At 40.7% G+C, this 24275-nt stretch overlaps 1 protein-coding gene across 4 annotated transcripts in view; it reads left to right on the top strand.

Moving 5' to 3' along the window:
• Positions 1-24275, top strand: part of HDAC7 (histone deacetylase 7) — a 225132-nt gene that overhangs the window by 29488 nt on the left and 171369 nt on the right. The window lies entirely within an intron of this gene.

Genomic DNA, 24275 nt, shown 5'->3' with positions numbered 1-24275 from the left:
GTAGTCTGAAGATTTCATCATCAACAAATGATGATTAGACTTTTTTTTGCTTTCATTTCAAAGGGAAGATTTCCTGCCTCCTGCCCCCCTCATTATATCTGGGAAGGATGTTCTGTTCTGTTTAAGCACCTCAGATAGTGAGAAGTTGACCAAGGACATTAGCTGAAGTATAGAGATTTCAAGCAGAAGCTGGGATAAAACAATGCAGACCTCATTTGAGCTACTTCTCTGAGACCTCCTCCATCTGCCATCTCTCTTTGTTGACTTCTTGTGAGACACCCAGTAAAAGGAAGAAAAAAAAATTCTTGTGCTTCCAGCTGCCAGCACAGATTTAACAGAAAGTAACTCCTTTGAAATGTGGGGTTTCTAGGTAAGAATACCTATGATCAGCTTGTCAACTATATGAACTAAATTCATGAATTGTATCCTTCTGTTTCCATGGCCATATACAGAAAGTCTTGTTAGGGTAGAACTGCTGTGGATAATGCAGGTCGGGATTCAGGATCAGAACCACTTCCAATGCATTTCAGTAAGTTATTGATTTGGTTTCGCCATGGAGAGTTTGGGAAGAGAATGCAGACTTGTATATGATCCCAGTGTGTTCTAAATGGTCATCTGGAAATTCAGAGCATTCCAAGGGGGCTGTTCATTGTCATTAGCTTTATGGCATTTCCCTGCCAATAAAGTCTTAACATTAACAGAAAGAAAAAGACTTGTGGTTCCAACATATACCACTATTCGCAACTCAGTTACCTCTTTAAAACCTTTAGAATCCTGTAAAATTAAGGGTTCACTCATATTTCCGTGAGTAACACATGATCTACATAGATTATAGCATCATAAAAATTATCAGTTCGTTTTATAGCATGCTTTTCTTCTCCCTGTCAGATTAAAATAAACCAGGTATTTAAGCATAAATTAGGCAGCATTCCTTAGAGTTTATTGCAATCCCGCATCCCTAGTGTTATTCCTCTCCCCTGACTCAAGTCCCGTTGCCATCCAGAGAAGCTCCCGGCATATGGGATATTTTTCAAGAAAGTTCTGGCAAGGATGTTGGAAAGGCAGCAGAGCCAGCCCCAGTCAAGTTGTCAGTTGAGGCAAAGGAGAAGATGGCACTCTTCCTCTTATTCCTTGACCAAAAACAGATGGGAGTCCAGGAGGGAATTCAGTGCAAAGAGCACCAGCCTTATCCACTGCAGATGAGGTCCAAAAATGGGTTTGGGTTACAAGGAAACTACCTCTACCATAGGCATCTGCCACCTTAGATATTGTCTTCTTCTGCCTAATGGTAGGGCTACCTTGGCTGACTGTCTGCCCTCCAAAGTAGATTCAACTTGGAAACCAAAGCCCCGCAAGCTAATACTATTTTTATTAAAAGTTAATAGAAGCAGAATCATGCAAGTCTGAATGGGCTTGCCTTCTCCCTCCTTTTATCTTCACGAGAACTAGAAGACAGTCATGTCTGAGAGGCTTTTTCAAATTACATTTCTTTCCTGGGCCCAGATTTCTTTTATCTGACATTGCCTTGATTGCAGCTCTTCTTCCTGTCCCCGGAGGTTATCCCTTCTGCCCATTACGTTGAGAAGCTGAAACGGTAAATAGACTTAGAAATCCAGTGTTGTTCAGGGTGTCCCTGGTTTCTTGCCTGTCGATAGAAGCAGGTGACTTACAAACCTAGCAGTTGCATTTTTGCAAACGTATTGAATTCGGTTAATTTACCACTTGGAAAATGTTTGGCGTGCTTTAATCCAATGGGCAAACCCAGAGCATTAAGTGTAACAAGTGAAGACACACACACGCACGCACACCAGTCAATTCCATAACCAGGTTAAGTGCGTGAACATGACCAAAATTATGGTCATTCGCTCATCCATTTAATATCCTTGAGGAAAATGTGGAAGCTCTTGTGTGATGGGAAGGAAGGAAGAGTGCTGAGGCTCCAAAGACTTGGGATACTCCTATCTTGCTGCAGTTTCACCTTTACCACCCATCCTGTTCCACTTTGCTTGCAAGTTCTCCTGGGAATCAGAAGATAGTGCCAGCTGTAGCTGGGAGACTGGCAGGTTCCCAAGAGAGGGCAGAGAAGGTAACCAGCTTGTATTCTCCACCACAAGGCGCACCATAGCGTGGGTGTTTGAGGGTTAAAAATAGACGCCAGATCTGTTAATTTCTTTTTTTCTTTTCCCCGTTAGCAAATGTGGAGGAGGAAAACAGAGCACTGTTTATCAGCCCCAGCAGTTCCCCTCAGAGACACAGAAATTAGTCAGATTGGTGGAGAGCGTAATTGTGTGCTTGCGTACGTGTTGTGTTTCAGTCCTGGGACACAGCAGTACTATAGTCATTTCATAGTGAGCCAGGCTTATGGGAGCCTAAAAATATTTTTTTTAAGGGTCATACTGTGTCAGAGGCTTCTTGTCCCTCTTCCCCTGGGCAAGGTATAATGATATCTCATGCTGGGGTAGAACTCCTGTGCATTTCAGTGGGCCTGTGAGGGAAGATTATACCCCATGGATAAGGTGACTAGATGGAGAGGTATGTTGGGGCCCTGGTCCTTTTCACTGGTGGACAGAAGAGAATTTTTTAAGCAGGTCTGCATTTTGAGAAGGCATATGGAAGGCTCATCTGATTTTGCATCTGGTCACTCATCAGGACCAATTTGATGTCCTGCCATTTTAAATCACCTAAGTGCTATAAATCCCACCGCTGCTTTTTCCCCCCTTCCTCTGAAATTAACAATTAATCCTACACATGTTTTACAGGGTAAGAAGATTATTTTGTGGACATCAATATCCACTGAGGGACTAATTGTAGCCAAACTACAACTCCCGGCAGCTTACACCAGCATAACCAATGGACAGGGCCTTCTTAACAGCATTATGGGCCCCGGGCAAAGCAGTGTACTGGGACTCCTACGACAACTACTCACAGGAATAAAAATGTAAATGGTCAATAAAATTAAACATATATTTGCACGTTAGTATTAATTTAAAAATGCAGTCAAATGTAATAAATACGTTGCTGTATTTATATGATACAAGATGCATTGAAGGGTTAACGTACACAGATTAGTATGGGGCCCCTATGCCTGTGGGGCCCATGGGCAAGTGCCCATCAGGCCCATGCGTTAAGACAGCCCAGCCAATGGAGAGAGATGAAGAGTATTTAGAATTCAGCAACATCTGTAAAATCTCGGGTTCCCCACCTTCATTTAAACCAGTGTTTCCCAATCATGGCAACTTGTAGATGTATGGATTTCAAGCTCCAGAATTCTCAGCAACAATTATTTTGCTGAGGAATTCTGGGAATTGTTCAGAGGATCAGGGCTGGGGAACCCTTGTCTAAATTGGCAAGAGCGAGGGAAAATAGCCCCCGTATGTTCAAAGGCATTGAGTGACTTCACATGTCAATGCATTTCACGTGCGTTGTTTTAACCACGATTTCCAGAATAAGCCACAACTGTTACATTTCAATTTGCATGATTTTCTAAACAGAAAACAGGTTCCCCCCTCTGGCATAGCACAAGCATCGATCTGATCTCAATAGGCAGGTTGTGAGATGGATGCATCTCTGGATGTTGTTTGCCAATAGGAAACCCACATTATTTAAAACAGAATTAGGCCAGTATGTCCCATCGAGTTTTAAATCATTTTCTTCCAAGTCTCCAAAGAATCTCCTGACAGATTATTGGACGGTATTTGCCCTCTAGCGTGTGAGAAATCCAGTGCTACAACAGTTGCCTGGGCATGTATGTTCTTTTCTTAGCCTCTTTCCCTCTTTGCTGCAAGTAAAGAGGCTTCCTGTTTGACTCAACAGGCCCACCGAAAAGGCCTCTCTCTGTGTTTGTTTGCAACAACTGAATGAGGCTGTTAGTAATTAAAGTACATGGACTTCCCAGAAAGTGGCTTAGACCGGATATCCTTCATCAAAATACCCTAGGCACCACTGCCTAAAAATAACTCCAGCAGAACAAAAACTAAATAAACATGAATGAGAAGAGACTCCCAGAGCTAAGCTGTACAAACTAGCTTCCTGGGGCAGGGTGTGGCATAGAGGGTGCTGCTGGCCCAGAACAGAAGGCAGGGTTAAAGAAAGGCAGCATGGCTTTGGAAGAGCTGCTCTTGCAAAAAGGCTTCATTTCAAGGTCAGCCTTGCTTTGGGGAACCCCAAAGTTCCCTAGAAAATAGTTTGAAAGCTGCTTTCAAATGCTTCCTTCAATTTGGATAATCAAAAATGACCTTCAGACATCTATATGATCACTAGATGGCAGCAAAGAGATAACATTTTTCAGTGTTCCCTTGGTTGCCATCTAATGGTTGTCCAAATTTTTTGCAGTCCAGATAAGGCCTAACCTTAATCAAAACCTTAATCCTTTCTCTGTAAACAAGTTGTCCTTATTTAGCAACCTTAAATGGTCACTGGCAACATTGTAACTGTGTGAATGGTTGCTAAATGAGGACTTCCTGTACGTGTTATGTGCAAATGAGAACCAAAGCAGAAACTCAGATCTGAATTAGGATCCTACAGAGCGGGATAGGAGAATACAACCAAAATCCCCACACATAACACTAACCTGCTTCCTAGAGTATAAAGGGGAAAATCAATTTATTAAAATTAGAACTTTTCTTGCAGTGCTGATACCAGAGGCGAGGACTCATTTAGATCAGGTGTGGAACCATGAACAGAGAGAGTGTTAACGGTTTGCCATCTGGAGTAAGGTCCCTATTATTGCTTACAGATAGGGCTTTCACTTAGATATTACAAAGTTACAGTATTGTATGTCATGACTGTTTTCCTCTTCCTCTTTTTTTTATTTTAGAATTGGATGCTATGATCTTCAAAGAGATATAAGCTGAATCATATTGTTTTATTTTTGAATCAGGATCCAAACTTGATTTTGTGGTCGGTGCATACTTTGATCCATGTTTCAGTGTGCCTGACAGTTACTGATAGCCTCTATTGTGAATTATGACTGTGAAAAAAAATGATTCTATCTTATTACTGAACTAAGGGGGAATGTCTCGTTATCATGGATCAGTCACCTGATTGCACTGAGATACCAAGGCCTCCCTTGATTCCTTCACCTTGATCAACTTATGAAATTGCCACGATGGAGCCAGAAATACTAATGCTCTCTGGACCTGACCTTGATGCTACCAGCATTAGCCATAACGACAGGTTGGGAACGGTGGGTAAGAGAGAAGTTACCTTGGAGAAATCACCAGCAAAATGCATGGAGAGAAATGAGTAGCCAGAAGCCGAAAAAGGGGCAGGATAAGAATTTTTATCCAGGAAATTTGCTTTTGTATACAATTATTAATGCAGGATCTGTGTTCCTCTTTGCATCACTAAAAGGACAGGATTAGGGAAGGAATGTGTATACTTTTGAACCCTTTTTTTCATTTTCTTTATTCAGCATACTTGGGATGAATAACCAATGCACACACTGACCCAGACACCTGAGTACAGTCCAAAGTGGTTCATGCCTTGTTTTTGTACAGTATGTCCCCATGTAGGTTAAACAGTCCTTGTAAATAACAGTGTGTTCTGCATACGTCTACTAAGATGTTCCACCTACTTCGAAAGGGCTTATTTCTAAATTAGCCTGTGATATTGTACTCATCTAACCTAATTGTAGATAAAGTTTTGCAATGTGGGTTGCCTTATGCAAACTGACTCTTTCAATCTTGCAAGGAAAAAGAAAATCATCACTTAAAATATTGTGAAAGTTCCATGTGTGCAAATACAGAAGATCATTGTGTGCTGGCAGGGGTTTTTTTTTCCATGGGTTTTGTGCATTGCCTCTAATTGTTCCCCACCACATTACTGTATTCAAGTACACTTGAAACCTAACACAAAACCGGTAAGATATGATGGAGGTAATAGCTAAGTGTCAAATAACAAATGCATTGCTTAATTGGAGTATTCTTGGTGACCAGTTAGGTATGTGGCCTGGAATATGTGAACAGGCTGGGCACATTTAGCAGTGGGTTGCTTCTACTCCTCTTTTACCTCTCTAGCAGGATAACCTTAATTATCCAAGTCACTTTGGGCTAAAGGCTCAGAAGCAAGACCGTTACTCACTGGTTGAACCCTTAGGAGATCTGTTTAGGATAGAGGAGAAAGTTCTCCCTTAATAACTTAATAAAAGTTGCATTATACATTCATTGATATGAATGCTATTCCATCATGAAACCATGTATAGCATGGAAAGGCAGCAAGATGCTTAGCAATTGGTTGATACTTATGACTATTGCTGTGTCCCAAGGTCCTGTGATCCCTTTTTGCGACCTTCAGACCAGCAAAGTCAATGGGGAATCCAGATTCACTTAACAACCAGGTTACTAACTTATCAACTGCAGTGATTCACTTAACAATGGTGGCAAGAAAGGTTGTAAAACGGGGCAAAAGTCACTTAACAAGAGAAATTTTGGGCTCCAATCGTGCTCATAAGTTGAGGATTACCTGTATTAAAGTAGAAGATTAATCAAACCAGAAAGACAGACGGTGTTTTTTGGGGGACGGGGTATGTGTGTGAGTAAGAGAAGAATAGCTGCCTGCAAACCATGGCTTTCAAAAGAACATTTTCCTCTATGCCTCTACACTCAGAATAAAAAGTATGAAGCACAAGGGCAGTGCTGCAGGCATGTGGGTTTGTGGCCTGCAAACCCAACACATCTTATGGTTTTGCAGTACAACAGGCTACAAAATAAAGTGTTAAAATGTAACTAGAATGATTGTGAACAAGGATGACTAATGTTTTCGTAGGATGTACCCCAAAGCAGAAATAGTCTTTCCTGGTTTCTATACGTCCAATGTGTTCAACTACACATCCCTTTGGCATCCATCTTGGGCTGCAATTCCCATCAGCAGCTAGGAATGATGGGAGCTGTAGTTCAGTATATTTAAAGGGTATCTGGTCACAGAAGTCTCAGATCTAATACAGTGAATAAATCTTGCAGGCTTTTATTTTCCTTCCCCTTTCCAGGCCAAATTTCTGTTACACCCAAAACAATGAAAAAGGAGCAGGGGTCGGGCTGTATTTTTGACCACCTTTAAAAAGACTATAGTAGATGCAATGGCGAAAAGGCCGAACATCTTGTTCCAGAATTAAAACTGAAGCTTTTCTTTCATGACTTCTGACTTAGCATCTTGGGGAAGGGAGGGTACTCTATCTGGGTGGGAGGGGTCCATACTATCCGCTCTCCTCCTCCAGAAGATGCAAGTGGTACTTGGATGCTTTCTCTTTCCTTTACCTCTTGTGAGGAAACTAGGGTTAATTTCTGAATATCATGCAACTTGGTTGGGAATAGGGCTCTCCTCTGATTTTTGACTGTATGGAATGATCTAAATGCTTTAAGTCCAATAATTTTGTTACAGGAACTAATTTATGCTAATTAAATATGGCAAGTGTGTTTTTTGGGGGTATTATAAAACATGTTTAACATTAGTTCTCAGACATTCTGAGAAGGATCTGCTGCCCAGCTGTTCCAGAAGTGATCAGAAAAGCCATTCCTAAATACAGAATGTATGCCTCTCTCTGCCCAGTCTATAAACCCAGAGGTCAGCTCCACTGTGGCTTCCTGTTCCCATAACTTGAGGCTGGTTTGAATATACTAGTTTCTGTTTATTGAGAAGAACGCTGAAAGCTGAAGGAGGCTGGTTGTTTTCTATTGGTCTGAAGCTATTTTAAGAATGATGAAAGATTGTACAGGCAGTGCTTGACTTACAACCATTCATTCAGAGACTGTTTGGAGTTACAACGGCACTGAAACAATATGATCTATGATTTTTCACACTTACGGCCATTGCAGCATCACGTAATAGAATTCAGATGCTTGGCAACTGGCATGTATTTATGACTGTTGCTATATCCCCCAAGGTCATGTGATCACCTTTTGTACTCTTCTGACAAGCAAAGTCAGTGGGGAATCCAGATTCACTTAACAACGGTGTTACTAACTTAATTGCAGTGATTCACTTAACAAAGGTTATAAAATGGGGCAAAACTCAACACCTGTCTTGCTTAGCAACAGACATTTTGGGCTCAATTATGGTCGTAAGTCAAGGACTGTGTACCCTTTCTTGCTTCTCCTGCTTCCTTCAACATAGCCAGTGGTCTATGTTCTGTGGTCTTCTTGATTTCCACTTCCTGGTGGATCAAATTTTGGAGCTGGGATGTTCGAGCTCAAGATTGTTTCTAAAAAAACAAAGAGGAGGACCTGAAAGAATAGAATTACAGTTGATTCTGAGAAAAATAGAGTTACAGGAAGGTCGGGTTATGGAGGAATGGTAGATGTAAGATGTTTATCCCCATGACTTATACATGTTATATGGGAACTTGTGTGAAAGGATTTCCTTTCCATAAATAGAAAAAAGTGCTTGGGTTTCTTCTTTCTGTTGAAGAGGAGCTATAGTTTTCGGTTATAAAGCTTATGCAAGAATGCCGTTCCTTGGCAAGTATTGTTTTAGTTTTTGCTAGGTAATTTTAGCCAATCCAGAATTGGAAGAAGAAGGGGTCTATCAGCCAGAAATCAGTCTTTCAAAGGTTATATCTAACCCACAATCTGGAGATCTTCTGTATTTAACATTAAAGAAATCTTGTAAAACACAAGTTTCTCTATAATTTTCCAAAACCCTTGATGAGGACCAATTTAAAACATGGCAAACCGCAAATGCTTTTGAGGCCTCCAGGACTTTTTCTCAGGCTAGATCTGAAACAATGTAGAGTGGGAAAGGGGTTGGGGGGAGAAAGGATATTTGAAATGCAAAGCATGTCAAGTCTTCTGCATTGATTTAAACAGCCAGTCCTACCTAGTATCGTCTGAATATATTGAGATGACCACATCTGGCGTTTTCCATTCAAGACCATTCTGGTTTTGAAGAACTAGATGGTGGATGGCTGATACATAAACGTTCTTGTTTCTTGTTGGGGGGCAAGAAACAATTATCAGATTGTTCCTAAATTTCTGGTTACTATCCACATCAGTTGTTTGTCAACATAGGAGGCATGGGTTGTTTGTCTTTTGCAAGGTGGCATTTTTTTTTTCTGTAGATTTGACATAAAATTCCTATTGGCAAGAACTCAAAGTAGTGTGGAAAAAAAATGTTATCAATAGGGTTGCATGTTGTCATTCTGAAACCGGCCTTGGAAATTACGCTGGCTTTTGCTTGTCGAATGCAGACCACAGGAGAGGACAATGTGAGATGTATGGAGGCTGGGAAGACCCACATCATGAAAGAGAGAAAGAGGGAGGGAGTGTAGCTAAGATTAAAAACATAACCTTGCTGAAAAACACATTCCTCCAGCTTTTTATTTTCTCTATGTCCACATCTACCTATTTTAGATTTGGACCAGATATTCAGATAGTCATCAGTTTGATCTAGTTGTGTTGCAGACTTTCATTAAGAGATCTTTGAAATATACAAATGAAGAGGACGCAATACACAAATGACTCCTTCCACTGTTCCCATGTCTGTCATCCATCCAAGCAAGAAGTTTTGTAGATCATTGGAGTTCTTCTTTGAGTAGGTATGCAGTAGGTCATGAATTGGAGGCAGCATAAAACCATCCTTTGCTGATTTATATATGTTCACTGTTATGCCAAGGCATGACTAAATGCATACACATATACAGATTGCATAGCACCCCCAATTCTCCTTTCCTGTGCCTGACCTTCTTCCATTGATAAAAGAAAATTTAAAGTTAGTAACCTGGGATTTCAGATGAGTTTCTCATGCAAATATGGAATCATGCTTTATCAAGCTCCTGAGCAAGCTGGTGTTTTCCAGTATTTGTATTTAAGGATACATGAGTAAAGGCCCTTTCAGGTCTCCTTCCTCAAATTGGTGGAGGTGAAAGATGAAGGAGACAGGATTCTGTCCTGTGCCATTTAGCACATTTTTAAAATGTGAGAACTCTTGTCTCAACTCTTTAGTTGAGAACTCTTATCTTAAATAGAATATCAAAAGACCTCCAATTTGGGAATATACATTCTTCAATACTGTAGAATTTTTGATTGAGTTTAAATCGGGCTAACAGGAGCCCATTAAATTGGGGAAGTAATATTTAGCGTCTACTAAGAGCCATGGTGGCACTGTGGTTAGAATGCAGTACTGCAGGCTACGTCTGCTCACTGCCAGCTTCCGGCAGTTTGACAGTTCGATTCTCATTGGCTCAAGGTTGATTCTCATTGGCCTTCCATCTTTCTGAGGTTGGTAAAATGAGGACCCAGATTGTTGGGGGCAATAGGCTGACTCTGTAAACCACTTAGAGAGGGCTGCAAAGCACTATAAAGCGGTATATAAGTCTAAGTGCTATTGCTATTGCTACTTGTTGGCTCAATAGTAGATTGTTTTTCAAACTCTAGCATTTAATGAGAGCTTAATGGGGTTCCCATGGCCAAAAAAAAAACCAAGTTTCATTTCCTGGGATGTACATAGCAAACTTTCTAAAATTAAAACTTTCTAAAAAGAGAGCTTTTTCTTCCGCAAATATGCCACTTTGCAGATTAGGGGTTCTGGCTTTTGTCTTGTTTTGTTTTAACTAACAGGTTCCATAACTTGGAGGGGAAAGGGGGGAAACTCCTTACCTTTAATATAAGAAGAGAGTCATTTGTGTATTCAAATGTATGTGATAAGGAAATCTCAGTTGTCCAGGCAGCTAATCTCTGCCTTTCCCCCTCCTTATAAATAGTCTGGTTGCTCCAAGAACTTTTCTGGATTTACCTTTGGGATATTATTTCTGTATAGTTATTTCTGTTAAAGGAGTGAAGGGAAATGGATGGAAGACTGCAGTTGCTTGCTATCTACCTCTTGCCTGGAGCCTTTTTGAGGTCCATGGAGATTCCACTGGCTGCACTACTGGATTTCAGTTCCATGGTGTCCTGAGGGAGGAAACACTCAATACCTTAAAATAGTTTTTACAGTTTTAAAAAAGGAGAAGGAAAACCTACCCCCCACCCCTAACCCAAAGAAAGAAAACAGAAAGCTCTGGCTGTACCTAAATATAGGATACTGGCCCATCCATTCTACATGATTACCTCACCCACTATGGACCTCATTAACTGCAACTCCCTCCAAAATGCTCCTTGCTGTTTTAAATAATTGTACAACTTGCAAGAAAGCAGACACACACACACACACACAGAGCAGAACCAAATCAAACACATGTAAAACAAGGAATGTGTCACAGCAATAAAAGCAACACTAGCTGAATTGTAAAAGAATAATCAGCAGCTCAGGTGATCTTAAATGCATACATGCCCAGTCAGTAGCAGAATTAAAATTACAAATCATAAACCATCCATTAAAAAGTTAGCTGTGATTAAAACAACAGCCATATGGAAATCTTTGCCAACTTCTAAAGGAGGGGAGAGAGGGGGAATCTGGGATGTTTCCAACACTTGTTCAGCATCACTGTTGAGAAACTCTGATCTCTTGAACCCATTAAGCCAACCCTACAAAGGAATATGACAGACATTCATATTCAAAATATGGGGCGCTTCGAAATGAGTCTCAGCCTGGATTGATGGAATGCAGGGAAATCTGGTTGGGGAATGAGAAATATTCAGTCTTCCTCTCCACTCTCCACTTTATTTAAAACCTCTACCTCCTGCTTCGTGGAATTTAATTCAACTATGAATTAAAAACATGGCTGCTTTAAGATATTGCAATTTATCTGCTTGCCCAGCACAAAGAAGCTTGAGCTGTTCTGAAACGGTCTGTTAGCAACATCTTGCAAAGTCAACCATTGAAGCGTTTTAGCATGGCATTCGTGAGGCAATGATGGGAAAAAGCAGAGAGCAGATTGCTAACTTTTCATTGACTGAACCATCTTGGTCTTTGTTGGAATCTTTATTACTCTCCACCCCCCACCCCCCTATTTTTTCTTCTTCTTTTTTCTGTTTGCCTGTCAATCTAGTTGCAAGACAGAGCTGGACTCTTTCTACTTTTTTTGCACTTGGCAGGAGAGGGCAGGCAGACAGCGAAATGATCCATATCGGTCAGGAAATTAACTTGCATCAGTCTCCCTTGTGCCTGAGACAGCTGACCGCATCGCTCTGCTAGTTTTTGACAGCTTTATGCTTGATTAGCTTTTGTCTGTTATAGACAGGAAGATGGAGGGATGTTGGGAAGACCCTTCTAAGCAGCTGGGGTACTAAAAGCTGAGCAAAATGGAATTCTATTTGAAGACTGTGTGGATCCTTGACAGCATCGCATTTGGAAGGATTCTTCTCAGGGGTGGGATGCTAGCGGTTCGGACTGGTTCAGGCGCACCGGTAGCTCCGAAGAGCAGCTGTCATAGAACCGTTTCGGTCTGCCTTACTCCGAGGATCTTCCACCTGCCCGTGCTCCTAGGTCCTTTTTATCCTCTCAGCTATTTGGTGTGGCAGAGCAGATTGCCCTGCTAAACAGCTGAGAGGCGCAGGGGCTTTACTTTAGTATTAGGATGTGCACGCACAGCACGCAATTACCAAACCGGTTGTTATACCAGTAGCATCCCACCCCTGATTCCTCTGATTGTAAAGTGGAGAATTAAGTCCAAAGCAGCAGTGTTTTCAATATCTTGATCCTAGGCACATCCTAGAAATAAAAAAAATTATACTTGGATTTTTTTGCACATGACCCCAGGACACTGCAACCGTCACAAACAAGAGTCAGTTGCCAAGGGGCTGAATTTTGATCATATGACCATGGGGAGGCTGCAAGGGTCGTAAGTGCAAACAACTGCCATGTCACGGTTTGAATCCCTTTGAACAGCCACTAAATAAACTCTTGTAAGTCGAGGACTACCTGCATTGTTTACTAAAGAGTTCATAGAAATATTTTTTTATTTGGAAAAAGGCTTTAAAAACAGCCCTCTCTGAGAAATCTCCATTTTGCATCCCCCCCAGCCCAAGAGCCCCTTCAATCACAATCATTGCAAACTGGCACCATCATTTATCATCACAACAAAGTAAGAAACGTGTGAACAGTGGTACAAGCCCTTAAAATAGCTTGTTGCTGTGGTAATCAAGGTTAAAAAAAAGTTCCCTTCAAATTAAATTGGGATATACTGAATTCTGGGAGTAGAAATCTAATATTTTAAAACCGACAATTGTCAACTGCCTTATATTAATCCTTGTTGTGCATCATTTTTACATGAATATCTTTGTCAAAGCAGAAGTAATCGGAAATTATGAAACTCTTGTATCTGGCATTGTTGCTCATTCTTTGATAGTGGTTTGGGGGGTTGTTGCTACTCCTATTTTACATGTTGCTTCTTTGGGGAACATTAGGATTTGGAAATTTTTAGATCTGGGGTAGGGGGGTACCCCTGTCCCTGCTTGTCCAAGGATGTACCATAAATATACCAATAGAAAATTAAAGCTTTGCTTGGCAGCAACTTAAGAGAGCACCACGCATACGCATGCAAAGGTGTGAGAAAGAAGAGGGTACTCTAGATTTGCAATGTGCAGGGTGCTAAAATCAGGTCAAGAAGTTTGCAGTTCAGCTCATGGTGGGAAGCCAACTGTAATCGGCACGATGTGTTAATGGGGGGGTCATCGTGTGCAGATGTTGGAGCACAGGCACACAGGAATTGTGCTTTGTTTTAAGCATGTTGGGTGAATCTATCCGTTTGGCATACCGTTCAGGCTGAGTTGGCCACAAGAGCAAAAGAAATCAATTCCGATTATGTGTTACAGCTTTTAAAAATGTGCAGATGAGGAAGACATTTCCTTCTGGGCCTCGCCCACTTTGGGTAGAAACATTATCCAGACTCTTTCAGGGACCAGACATAGCGTACAAGGCCAGCGTTTGTATGATAAAGTATGGGAGTCTTCAAAACTTTGAGACCTGAGATCTATCTTTATCCCCCCAAGAGAACTCTCTGTGCCCAATCATGCTCTCTTTCCCTTAAAAAGGAAAATGAAAAGATAAGAACGCTTGTAGGCTCACAAATCCCACTATAGATGTGAACCAGTTGGAAGAATGAGTTTCAAGAGCGCAGAGGATGGCCACTTAGGCCTGGGTTGGAATGATCTCTCTGGGATTTACAGTGGATCAACAAGGATTTCTGATCCACAGCAAAAAAAAAAAAAAAAACTGTTCCCACACGTTCCCATAATGCAAGCTACTTCTGCTGACTGCCGGCTGCCTGCAATTTGGCAGATCGATTCTCACCAGGCTCAAGGTTCACTCAGCCTTCCATCCTTCCGAGGTGGGTAACATGAGGACCCAGATTGTTGGGGGCAATAGGCTGACTCTGTAAAACCACTTAGAGGGGCTGTAAAGCACTATAAAGCAATATATAAGTCTAAGTGCTATTGCTATTGCATGCCACTGCTGGAGAACAAGTAGAGAAAGCCGGGGGAAGGATTGGACATAGAAGTGAGTGCTTCTACAATTATTACTTATTTGTTACAATAATTAGTATATTGTCTAATCACAGGATTCCATGCAGTTTTTCTCAATAACGTATACACTAAAAATAACTCAAGGAACATCATCCAACAGCCAACATAATATTCCAAATATCATCTAAGCCCATAAACCAAAGGAAAAAAACTAAAACAACAGCAAAAGGTGACCCAACACACCAACAGAGAGACCTTAAATGTCTGATTAAGAAAAATCCTGAAGTCCCATAACTCTATAAAGGTAACTCTTACGAGTACAATCGAGCCCAAAATTCCTGTTACTAAGCAAGGCAGTTGTTAAAAGTAAATTTTGCCCCATTTTTTGACCTTTCTTGCCACAGTTGTTAAAAGTGAATTGCTCCAGTTGTTAAATTAGTCACACGGTCATTAAGTGAACCGAGTTTCCCCATTGACTTTGCTGGTCAGAAGGTTGCAAAAAGTGATCACATGACCCCAGGACACTGCAAATGTCATAAATGCGAGTCAGTTGCTAAGTGTCTGAATTTTGACCAGATGACCCTGGGGGTTGCTTGCAAGTGTCGTAAGTGTGGAAAACAATCCTAAGTCGCTTTTTGTAACATGGAACAGCCACTAAATGAACTGTTATAAGTAGAGGACTACTTGTAATTACGTTCTTATAAGCAGGCTTGAAGAGGGCTACAGCGTGCTTTACTCTGACTTTGACCTGCCTCCAAAGATGGTTTCAGATCTGGAAAATGAGAGTATTTATCTTCACTGGGTTGCTGCAAAAATAATTCATTATGGTATAGATCAGTGGTGGCTAACCTTTTCGGCACCGAGTGCCCAAAGCGCGGGTATGTGCATCCCCAAAATGCAATACGTGTGTGTCCCCCGCACATCCCCCGCCCCCTGTACATGCATGCACCCCACCCCCACACATGCACTTGAGGCCCTGCGCATGCGCCCTGCACCCTATGCATACACACACATCCCCCACACAAGCGCCCTGTCCGCCACGCATGTGCGGCAGACCCAAAGACCAGCTGACCGGCGGGAGGTGAGCACGCACATGCACGGCGGAGCTGAGCTGGGGTGATGGCTCATGTGCTACAGAGAGGGCTCTGCGTGCCACCTCTGGCACGCGTGCCATAAGTCCACCATCATGGGTATAGATCTTGAGGAATGTTTGAATCTGCTCTATGCCAGCCTAGATGCTAGGCTGGATTCAAAGTCTGCTTCTGTTAATGGAACAGATATGGATTGTTTATAATAACGTTTCCCTTATAAGGCTTATCTGTGTCTTCCTTGACCAGAAGACTAAAGAATCCTGCAGAACAGATTGGACTGGGTGGGCAAGGATGGTGGAATTCCTTCGTCCCCTATACAGGTGATGAGAAGAAAGGAAAAGAAACTCCTGCAGCATGAACAAAACTCCACTTGTGTTATGATAGTTTGTTTATCCATCAGCCCCAGGATTTGCTTTGAGAAGCAGTGGGCCTCCAAGATCTCAAGTGCAAGCACATTTCTGCTATCTGCTATTTCAATTTTTTTTTTAAACCATGAATTTTGTCCTTGCTTTGTTTGTGAAATGCACCACAGGAATGATGTTTTTTATTTTAATCAAGCAGAACTTCCATCTGGTAATTTATTTTATTGTATTTTTCCTGGCAACAAAATGTTTTGTCTATTTGTGTGTCCGTGTGTGTGTGTGTGTGCGCACATATGCTTTATATTGCACCCAATTGGTTGCTTTTTCGTAGAACAGATTGTGCAATTCCACAAAGTCCTTTAATTCCTTTCCGGAATTTTTTGCATGTTTCTCAATACAATGTTATGTGAAAGACAGGATTAGTTTACATACGGAAAAAACAAATTCCAGCAAGAGGTAATTATTCAGGAGCTAGTACTATTCCTACTTGGTTCTAGAAATAAATGCTCGAGAGGAAATGGAAATGTTGCAAATGAATTAGGATAGATGAAATTATATTTTTATTGCTTCAAGTGGTTGTTTTAAGAGTTTTTATGCTTTTCTGAAGCTTTTGCAATTGGCTGGCTCAATTTTGTTTCAGAGTTAATGTAGACAAAAGAAAACAGCTTCTTAAAAATGTTATACTAAATATTATGTATTTTTTGCATTTCTGAACCATCCATTTCCCTCAAAGAGGGACTCTGAGCAGTGTACAATGAAGCATCAAAATATACAAACAGTATATAAAAATTAAAATGTTAGAATTAAAAATTAAAATTAGAGAAGGATATGCTTCTCTTTGCAGTTTTTAGTCGTCTACAGAAAAGACCTCAGTGAACTATCAAACAAGAGCAAAACATGATTTAAGTTAAGAGCCATGGTGGCACAGTGGTTACAATGCAGTACTGCAAGGCTAACTCACTGCCCACTGCCAGGAGTTTGATCCTGCCCAGTTCAAAGTTGACTCAGCCTTCCATCCTTCCGAGGTGGGTAAAATCAGGACCCAGATTGCTGGGGACAATAGTCTGACTCTGTAAACTGCTTAGAGAGGGCTGTAAAGCACTGTCAAGCGGTATATAAATCTAAGTGTTATAGTATTGCTATTAAGCCCTCCACATGAAGACTAGGTCCATCTTTATTGAATATAAGAGGAGAGGGGAAATACTGTCAAACTTTCAAGATTCTTTACTAGAATCTTTATAGTGATTTTCAAACTTGGCAATTTTAAGATGTGTGGCTTGTAACTTCCAGAATTACCTAGCCAGTTTCCTGGCTGGGGAATTCTTGGAGTTGAAGTTCACACATCCTAAAGTTGTCAAGTTTGAAAAACACTGGTCTATATTAGTAAAATACAGTTCCAGTGTTAATTGTGAAGTCTGTTTCTTAACCTGGTCCACCTCTGACATATTAAATCCATAGTTCCTATGTATGATTGTTTAATGAATGAATAAGCACACAAATAAATGTTTCAGAGACCTGAACTTTGGAATAATGGAGAATATTTCTTGACTTTATATGAAATATTCTCAAGCAGGGGTGGGATTCTACCAGTTCGCACCTATTCTCTAGAACCGGTTGTTAACATTCTAAGCAGTTTGGAGAACTGGTTGTTAGAAGAAATTACTGGCCTAATCCTGTAAGGAAGGCAGGAAGGAAACATTCTGGTGTTGCTTACAGAAAGTGCCTCTCCATTAACCCTTATTACATTCTTGGCAGGACTAGACTTCCTGTCTCAGGAACTTCTCTGGAGTTTTTTTCCCCTCCTTTGCTGGTACTTTGCTTGTGTGGAGTTACAATGGCACTGAAAAAAGTGACTTATGACCATTTTTCACACTTACGACTGTTGCAGCATCCCCACAGTCATGAGAGGTCAGGCGAGGAGATGTGTGCTCGATGTGAGTGATGTTGAGTTGGCCATGCCCAGCCAGTCACATGACCACCAAGCCATGTCCACCCAGTCACATGACCATCAAGCCACACCCACCACCTAAGCCACGCCCACAGAACCGGTTGTTAAAAAAATTGAATCCCACCCCTGTTCTCAAGTATTTCCAAAGTGCTATCATAGCCCATCCCCATCCCAGTTGTCTTTTCTCAAGGCTAAATTTTCTCACTTCCTGCAGTCAGTTTTCATAGGGTCTAATCTGTAGTCCCATGTTCACTGTTGTGGCCTTTTTCTGAACTTGATGAGAAACCAGATGTAGAAGAGGATCAGGCTGAGACTGAGGGCGGGGTCACATGCATCATAAATCATGAGTCCCTTTGTGCCCACAAGAGAACTAAGTCCAGCCTACCTTGAATTTCTCTCTTATCTCCCACACATTTCCCTTGACTAGTAGTTGGCCAGATTCTTGTAGAGAGCTTTAGCTTTCAATAAATTTTTATACTCATTTGAACTGCCTGAATCTTCCGATTTCCCGGGCGCTTGACCCCACTGCTGAGCATTGTCCAAGAATAGTTTTTTAGCCGATTCTCTATCAATTTAATTTTCATGTTGTCCAGTGCACATTAAAGTAGATTGCTAATCAGAATGTTATAAGACTATAACATTTCCACAGTCTACCAAATAAGTTACTCGCTTAGAGAATGAGATGATGTTAGTGTGGCAAGACTTGCTTTTAGCAAATTCCTGCTGATAGCTTATAATAACTGCATTTTTTAAAAACCACTTTTTAAATGATGTGCTCTAGACATTTTATATAAATGGATGTCAGATTAACTAGAATCTCCTGGATCCTCTTTTTTTCCTCCTTTACTGAAGAGAGGGATATTGTTTTTGCCCAGTCATCGGATACTTCATCCATTCTCCAAGATCTCTCAAGTTAATATGTAAAGGTTGGGTCAGACCTTTCAAAAGTCCCTTCAATAGTCTAAGATACAAACCATCCAGCTTTGGAGATATCATCAACTCCATAAAGTAATAAATCAACCTTCCCTCACCTCATTTTCAGTCCTATCCCTTCAGTCTGTACTTCACAATTCCCTAAAAGAACGCATAATGTCTTTCTTGCTGGAGGAGGCTGAGCCAAAATAGTTCTGTCTTTTACTTGTTAATATTTTGCCATTTGCACTGAGCAGCTGCTACACTGGTTTTTTTTTTCCCCTGTTCCTTTTCTATTTAACATCCAGACATGCTCTTTTACTATTATTTTCTAGAGATATTCTAGAGATAAATGTTAGAAATACTTAGAATTCAGTTTATTCTGAATACTAATTATTCCTAAGATTTATCCGTAGAATTCTGAGCTACTTGTATATAATATTTTCTTGGGATCTGCTCTACTTTTCACCTCCTCTATTTTTCTCTTTCTCCCTCTTGTTTCCCTTCTCCACTTTGCTAGTGCCTTTGCTAGTGCCACACCGGCAGCTTCGGCTGTTCTTCATTACTTCCCCCTCTTGGGAATTGTTTGAAGTTGTGCTTTTATTATCTCCTGTTTTTTTTAAAAAGAACATCCACTTATCCTGAGCTTCTTTTCTATTAGCTTCTCCCAACAGGGAATAATCCTATTTATCATTGTTCTGCATTTATTAAAGTCTCTCTCTCTCTCTCTCTCTCTTTTTTTTTGACATACAAGATACACATTGGATTGCACTCACTCACTGCTTCTTTGCTTTCAAGAACTCCAAGGCCACTTTCCCCTTAATGTTCCTGTTACTCTCACTTTTCTAATGAAGCCTTCCTTTCAGGAGAACAATGAGTTGAGCCTCCCATGCCTTCCCCAACCCTCTGAAGGAGAAAGTTTTCAGTAAAAGCAAATCAAGAATTTCCTGGAAGGATCACCCTTGGCTGAGTTCATTTCTCAACAGATGTCAATATAATTACTATCACAATTACTTCCTCCTCTTTGAAAGATCTGCAGTGTACTTTTTGAGAAACATGGTCCACAGCAATAACAGATATCAACAAAATGTTGTTGTTATACGAATTCTTCCAATTATTTTAATTCAAATGCTATCTAAAATGCCATCAATTTCATTGAACCGGATGTAAATAATTCAAATGTAAGCTCAATTCCTCACTCCTTTCTATTATTTGTGCTCCTTTTGTGTAACTTGTTCTTCAGTTGCTAAATCACATTCACTCAGAATATGGGAAATGACCCTGAAATGAACAATAACTCTGAACTCTATAAGCTATTTTCCCCAATATTTCATTGAATGATTTAATAGGATATCAATACAAGAATGCTTCCATATCTCTTCGCAGCCTGATTATCTGAGAACTTTACTTCAGGAATTTTGCCTCTAATCCCACTGGATTCAATTGAAAGCCTTCCTGATCAAGATGATTTTTTTCCCCCTGCTTATTTTGGTTTTTATGGTCATAAGCCTTTCCTTCCCACATCCTGTGTGAAATAAGCTACCATATAACTAGGTGCTGCTAAATTGATATCCTGCAAATGTTGATTATACTGAGGATTGTAATTTAGTTAAGATTTGTCAGAATCACAAGTCAGCACTTAGGGAGAAGACTCGATTTAGGAATGTCGTCTTACCTTATTTTAGGGAGGGAGGGGATTTCCTTGGGGCATCTCACTTCAGTTGTAGATTACTTCACAATCCGTGAACATCATTTGACAGCCACAGCCTGAAGAGCTGACGTATTGTACAAGAGTAATTGAGGATGGTAACCCACAGGCAAAGTGCTCTGCTCCCTCAATGTCACTTCAGAGAGATGGTGTTTTTCAGTTTACTGTATAATCATCAGTTTTTGAATGAAGACATGTTGTATGAAAAACCCACAGTTTTTTATGCTCCTGTTGAAATTATGCTGGTTACTGTAACCACCATAAATAACGGGGAGAATTCCCAGGATTGCTTCATCAAAAAGTATTTGTAAACTTGTGCAAAAAGCTTAGATTCACTTTGATTACATGATGTGCACCATGGGGACAGCCCTGTTTGTTACTACAAACACATTTGGATGACCTCAAGCTGCTTTGTGCTGCTTTTATGGGAGAAGGTGCCTCTTAACTTTTGGGGGCTGAAACACTTAGGGTTGTCTGCTGAGTATGGTGGAGCTGCTAGACGTGGAAAACCTTTAGCACATAAAGCTCTTGACTCAATATAGGCATCTTGAGCCTACACATTGCATGATTGCATTTGGTGAAGCTGCCCAAGTAACAATTGCTTTGGTGTATACCAGTGGTGGGATTCAATTTTTTTTACTACCGGTTCTATAGGTGTGGCTTGGTGGGCTTGGTGTGGCTTGGTGGGCGTGGCAGGGGAAGGGTACTGCACAATCTCCATTTCCTCCCCACTCCAGGGGGACGGTTACTGCAAAATCCCCATTCCCTCCCCATTCCACTAACCTGCTTTCCAGCTCCGTTCTCCTGTGCAGGGCAACAAAAGAAGACCCAGCCCATCAGCTGGGACTCAGGAGGCAGAGGATAGATGGGGGCAGGGCGAGTCAGAAGTGGGATTTGCCGGTTCTCCGAACTACTCAAAATTTCCGCTACCGGTTCTCCAGAACTGGTCAGAACCTGCTGAATACCACCTCTGATGTGTACCACAAGAACTTTTAGCTGTCTGTCATTTGATGCACATTAGCTGCAATCCCGCAATGGCTTCCCAAAGCCCTTGACCACTCTTGAAAGTGAGGGGACCATGTTGCTTTGGGAAGCAGTTTTGAGCAATTTTTCCTTCGAACCTTTGTCCAAGCAAAGCCCCGCCCCTTTCAAAGGTTTTCCAACCTTGACAGTTACAGGGCTAATTGTCCCTTTGCCACCTGCAATTTGAATCCAGGTCATCAAAGTATCTCCACTTTTAATGCGAGGAGAAAAAAAGAACAGCCGCTCCCAAGTGGGTGACGAGAAAGAGATCAGTGCTCCCCCAACCACTCCTATACCCTAGCCAAAAAAATAATAATAAAAAGCTAGTCAGGAATTCTGTGAATTGTTTTTCCCAAACACACTAGTGTGGGGAATGCAAATAACGAATGAGCACTTCCTGTATTTTACACACAATATGAAGAACTTGCTTGAGCATGTTTGCACTTCAAAGCTCTTCCTACCAAGGAACTGCTCATCCATAAAGGTGTGAAAAATTGCTTAATCTTGTTCTTGGAGTCCTTGGCAATTATCAGGTTCTAAGAAAGAAAAATGGCTCCAACAAAGGACAATGGTGAAAAATTAGAATTTAACTATTTGTTCCTTAAGTGAAAAGCAGATTCACAGAAGCAAAATTCTACAGGCAAAATATCCCTTCATTGAAGGGTTGCCTTAAGGAGCTGGAATGGAAGGCTGGATTCCATTGTTTCATATCCTGATTGGCAGTAAGATTAGGGAGAAGAGAAAGAAGGACTCTTATCTGTATATATACCCTAAGGCAGGGGTCCCCAACCACCGGTCCGCGGACCGGTACTGGTCCGTGGAACAAGTCCTACCGGGCCGCTGGCTTGCTGGGCGCCGCCATCTTGTTTTGATGAAAAAGTGCTTCCGGTGAGCTTTTCCGGTAGAAAGCTCACCGGAAGCATTTTTCATCAAAACAAGATGGCGGCGCTCATGCTCGTGAGCTTTTCGGGTAGAAAGCCATTTCTACCCGAAAGCTCATCGGCGCAGCACCGCCATCTTGTTTTGATGAAAAAGTGCTTCCGGTGAGCTTTTCCGGTAGAAAGCTCACCGGAAGCATTTTTCATCAAAACAAGATGGCGGCGCTTGCGCTTCAGTGAGCTTTTCCGGGTAGAAAGCCATTTCTACCCGGAAAAGCTCACGAGCGCTGAGCACCGCCATCTTGTTTTGATGAAAAGTGCTTCCGTGAGCTCACCGGAAGCACTTTTTCATCAAAACAAGATGGCGGCGCCCAGCTGATGTCGGTACCAGGCCGCGCCATAAAAATGGTTGGGGATACCGGGCCGCGGCGTAAAAAAGGTTGGGGATCACTGCCCTAAGGTGTTTGTTGACCATCAATGCTATAGACAAATATTTCACATTCATCATATTTAGGATTTCACTTGTGGGGTAGAACCGTGGGTCATTAAAAAGACATCATAATGCATATTTCCGAGACAACTGGTTCCAGCTAGCACACTGCATTCTGATTCTTCATGGCTTTCCTGCTGAGTATTTTTTTTTTGATACATTTGATACAATGGTTTTGATACAAAATTAATTAACATTATCAGCATTCTCTTGTTTAGACAACTTAAAGTTTTGGAAATAAAGAAAAGAGAAAGAAATATTCTATCTATATTAATTACAATTTAGGATCTCAACATTATTTGCATAAATTATTGACTTTTTCATCCAGTTGAGTATGATGACATTGGGGGGGGGGGGGGGAGGAACTGCTGCAAATTGCATCAAAATATTCATTATACGGCATATTTTGGTTTCGGTCTTGAGGTAATTCCCTTGTGTTAAAATCTCCATTGTGTACAGATAGTCCTCAAGATACAACTATTTGTTTACCAACGACTGTCTTTCTATTTCTCTGTATATACATACACACACTATGTATACACATATACAGACACACATTTGCATACACACATATGTGTGAACAAAACTCTGCATTGGTGACAGGAAGGGCGCACGGCCCTTAAAAACACTCTGCTAGCTCCACTCAGTTGCCCAGACTTCACCCCGCAAGGGATTATGAGGTCATTAAAAGATGATGATGATTTGCATGCACACATATTAATAAAAGAAAAATGTTCATTAAAATAAACCCACTTAAAAAGAAAAAAGAACTATTGAATTCGTAACTTCTCCTTTTTTGTACATCTCCTCCTGCTGAGAATTTTAACCAGCTAGGTCAAAACTGAGCAAAGTAATCTAAGGAGGTCAGCAAGAGTAAAGGAGTATGGTCTGGCCATCAAGTTGATGATGAGTCATTTCCCCACTCCTTCACCCCATTTTATAGAGAAAAGAGTATTTTCTGTCTCAGAAACCACAGTAACAAACCATTAAATGGTTGGTTTTAAAAATGCAAATATAATGAGCAAGTTTCCTCAATTGCATTTTTCAATGTATGCCTTTGGATTTTCACTTTGAAAACATTAAAAAAGGACTTAATGCTTGCCATCCTTTTTTTAAAAAAAACTGCATATTATGTTGCCTTTTCGTTGCTGTTGCTTAATTATAATAAAAGTAATAATATTACCAATTCAGGATTGGTTTTGCTATTATATTATTATTAAGATTGCAGTAAAAATATTATAGTAAGGGGAATATAAATACAAAAAAAGCAATGTTGACTCCAGAGAAGACCAAAATCTATATGAAGCGTTGCATTTATTAAGCCAAGACACAATTATTATAAGCTTTTAGTTTTCAATATACTTTGTTCAAAATAATGAAGTATTATTCACGGTGATTGAATAATTATTATTACTGTTACCATTATTAACAGATAAAAGTATAGTAACTGTATTGTGTTAATATTGTATAATAATAACAATATAATCTGCATAATTTAAATGGAATGGATCTTTAATATTTTAAAAT

This window comes from Notechis scutatus, chromosome 2 (genome assembly GCF_049901735.1).
Source record: "Notechis scutatus isolate UNSWTSFEM ecotype Mainland chromosome 2, rNotScu1.2, whole genome shotgun sequence".
Classification (NCBI taxonomy): domain Eukaryota; kingdom Metazoa; phylum Chordata; class Lepidosauria; order Squamata; family Elapidae; genus Notechis; species Notechis scutatus.
This window is presented reverse-complemented; position numbering and strand designations above follow the sequence as displayed.